A 4077-nucleotide genomic window follows, 5' to 3' on the forward strand; every position below is an offset into this window, starting at 1 on the left:
TTTCTTAAAATGTTAAAAGTTGTAAGCGGTGATTTATTTAATTAATTGTATGTCAATCTTCTTTAATTATTACGAAAGTTATTTTGTTTATAAAGTAGTTATAATATTTTACTTGTTTCTATTTTATGGTGAAACATGTACACAACTTTTTGTTATCGTGGGAATAAGGTTATCGCGTATCGCCTGTGATTGGTTGATGATCAGGTGCGCGACGTTTCTTATTGGTTATCGTATTCTACGTCATTTCGTAGTATTTCATGACGTATATATAGTAAGAACGAGAGTTGCAGAGAGCAGAGTAGACAGAGATTAGATTACAGACAGTAGATTACACCAGTGTAAAGGTGTGTGTTTAATTTAGTTTTTTTTTTGGGTTAAATAATTTGATTAAGTGGTGTGGGGGAAAACTTTATTCAGAGATTGAATAATATTTATTTACCAGTATATTACTGGTGTGGATTTTCATGATTACTGGTTTATTACCAGTTTAGGATTAAACTTGGGATTTTAATAGGTCTAAGAGAGTTAGACTTGCACATGAATTATTTAATTACTGGATAAGACTCCAGTTATAGAGGTTTTTTTTATGAGTTTGTGAAACACCAGAGATTTTGTGAAATGTTGAACAGTATTGTTTTGTTTCCTGTTAAATAAATTTATAAACTTTCAATGGAGTTCTTGACTTGTTGAAGACAGTCCAGTTAGCGTATCCGCACGTTACAATTTTGGCATCCACGGCGGGATCTGTAAAATTTACAGATCCAGTGATTGAATTCTGTACCTCTAAAAAAAGAAGTTTTTCATGTACCTGTAAGTTACAGGTTATTTAAAAGAAAAAAAAACATTTGGTATACAATACTGTTTACTTGCATCATCTTGGTGTTTTATGTACAAGTTATTTTACTTGTTTACAAAGTAACTTTATGTCATGGGTTCTAAGAGAAAAGCTCGTAGTCGCGCAGCAAGAAGAAGTCGAGATTTGGAATCTCCTGTAAGCAGACACGTAGAAGAGGATGTGCTGGTGGGTAGAGACTACAATTCTGACGCATCTCAATCTGTCCAGTCTGAAAAAGAAGAAAGAAAACGGATTGAAACACCTGCTAATAACACAAACATTAGCACAAGACTGACAAGTTCTACTCCACAAACAAATGTAGAGTCCGAAATTTTTGCAACTAATGCAGGTAAATTACCTGCTGCAGATCATACATGTTTAGTACATGTTACAAACAATACCCTTTTGCAACACAATTCAGGTGATGTACCTGTAACATCCAGAAGCTCGTTTACACCAGTAAGTTTTACTGATGTAATACAGGTACCCAGCACACATACTAGAGCTCCTACTCCTAGCTCTTTGACAAATGTATATAAGGGTAACGGCTCAGTGCACTCCCTATTTTCACACGAAGTAAGTGCTAGGCCACCATTATTTTTGTCAGGTACTCAAGGTCCAGCAGCTTCACCTTTAGTTGACTTAAGCAGCACACTGCCAGATCATTTACAAAATTGCAACACTGGTTACTTGACAACATTCTCAACTGCAAATTCTGTACCTCACAATCATAGCCCTTCAATGACCAGAAGTACTTTCATGCATTGTCAAGAGCCACTGCACACAATTCAGTCAGGGCATGTACCAACTAGTTCAAAACCTTATTTTAATGTTGGCACATTACAGTGCTGCTATCCCACAAGTTGACATGGGGTGGGATCGGATAGGATTCAGGATTGAGGATTCACGATAGAAACATATAGAAGTTAATCCAATCCTATCCTATCCTATCCTATCCTGTATCCCACAGCCAATCAGATTCGAGCAAAGGTTGATTCATATTTCAGAATAAATTACAAAAACGAAATACGATATAAAATGTTTACAAAAGAAATATTTATAAATTTTCAATAGAAAATAAAACATTCTTTTCTCTAAACACAGATTTACATTATAAACTTCGAGTAACACGGCGTACGATCTAACCGTGAACGTTCACCGGAAGAATTTGGGAATGTAAACAACGAAGAATCCAGGCATCGAAAGACCGTATTTCTTTAGCTTGTTTGGATAATTTAACCGATTCTTACTTGTGTAAAAGTATGAAACATGTTTTTCTGTTAAATATGCTCTGTTTGTTTGGATAATTCCACAGGAACCGTCAACAGCGGACTTGAATAGATGATGTGCGAGATCATGTAAGTATTCTTCACACTGTGCACTGTACATGTGTGCATTTTTATACATATTTATCCCTTTAAACAATGTTCTAATGTCTTAAACTATAAATATTTTATTCTATTTAATATAAACAAAAATTGGGTGCGGAGAAAAGAAGTTGTGTACACAGAAAGGGGGGGGGGTAATATTGACTCTGTCATATGATTTAATCAGCTATCAATAAGCTCCAAGACTCATACAATCATATATAATATGCTTTTATCAGGTTGTTACTCTTATCATTTCCCTAATAAGGTCAGAAAATATATTTTTTTTTCATTTCTGTGTAATTAATAATAAATGAATGTAGAATCATCATGACCATTTCTAATGCTTCTGCTTAAATGTTTAATGAGCTCACTCAGCAGTGCACTTACATATTGTACATGTATGTATGATGTATTGTAGGTTATGAAACATAAGTTAATCTTTTAATATTAATCATTACAGAAAATGGATTGCCTGCACTCATGCGTCATCACAGTATAAAGGATTTTAACCTAAAAAGTATGTATGATTTTATTTTTATCATCTATTTTTACATGGTCATTAAAATACATATTAAACATCATTATCTGAGTTGACGTGACATGTCCGCAGTTTCTCGGAACAAGTGATTTTCTTCTTTCAAAAATATTCAGAGTAAAACTGAAAGAAATGTTGAAATTTTCTGGTCATCATGTTGTTGTTACATAGATTTTCATATTCAAATTTCAAGACCAAAAGAAGAAAGCAAGAAAAAACATTAAATAGATAAATACAAGCAGAAAATAGAGAAAAGTCACTAAAACAAATGTATTCATACTTGTTAGCAAGTTGACAAGATAAAATGAATTATAATGTACAAGTAAATTATGTTAAATAAGATTTATTTTTTATTTTATATGACTAAGGTTGCAGTATAAGATTTTAGTTTTCATGATTTCTAAATGCATTACTTTTGGGAGAGAAAAAGGTGATATTAAAACCAACTGTACATGAAATGTGAAAGATAATCACAATCAAAAACATTTTAAACATGTTTTAAATGTGTGTGAAATGTGTATTACAAAATTTACAATTAACATGCCTATAATTTCATTTTATGTTTTGTTTTTTTTTTCCAGAAAACCCTGCACATTTGCAGCTGTACAGAATGCAGTTCATGCCATATGCTGTTAGAGTAAATGATGAAAGATGTTCAAACCAGTGTCAAAGAGTCCTAAGTCTGAAATCATGGTGCTTTTATTAAGGAGATCAGTGTTTGTTTTCTGTGCATTGTTGACATTTGTAGAACTGTTCGGTTATGACCATCTCTCTGACAATAACTCTGACATTTGAATTTCAATTTGAGCGTCGGTTAAGAAAGCCAAATCATATGCATGTAAGACATTATACAAGTGTAATAAAAATATTGATAAACTTAAATTTCAACAAAGTTCATGTACATGTATCTGTGATCTTTGCATTGAAATTCATAAATGCTGTACATGGATACTTTTAATGACTGTCTCATGGTAATATGGAATATTCAATTGTTAAACATTGTTGAGGAATCACCTTGAATAAAAATATTGTGAACTTGATGATGTATTTTTCCTCATTTAAACACTGAACATTTTAAGATCAATGGTCAAGGTCAAATACAAAGTTTACTCAAGAATGTGTCATAAATGCTGTAAGTACTGTGAATTCTTATGCATGTTTTATAAGATCTAAGGAATATGTGTGGAGTATTTTAATATTTCTCAATCTGACACTGATTAACATTCAAGATCAAATGCCAAGGTCAAATACAAACTTGCTTTACTCAAGAATGAGTTATACATGTAAATACTGTGAATTCTGAATTTCTCATGCATGTTTTATAAGATCTTAGAAAC

General features: G+C 32.3%; 1 long non-coding RNA gene across 1 annotated transcript; it reads left to right on the forward strand.

Moving 5' to 3' along the window:
* The first annotated feature begins 1917 nt into the window (after nucleotides 1-1917).
* On the forward strand, nucleotides 1918-3707 carry LOC134257568 (uncharacterized). Its single transcript, XR_009989949.1, has 3 exons — nucleotides 1918-2193; nucleotides 2666-2722; nucleotides 3322-3707. It is a non-coding gene; the product is annotated as an uncharacterized LOC134257568 (long non-coding RNA).
* Nucleotides 3708-4077: the final 370 nt, after the last annotated feature.

Source organism: Saccostrea cucullata, unplaced genomic scaffold (genome assembly GCF_032062105.1).
Source record: "Saccostrea cucullata isolate Sc308-1 unplaced genomic scaffold, CSIRO_AGI_Scuc_v1 ctg862, whole genome shotgun sequence".
NCBI lineage: Eukaryota > Metazoa > Mollusca > Bivalvia > Ostreida > Ostreidae > Saccostrea > Saccostrea cuccullata.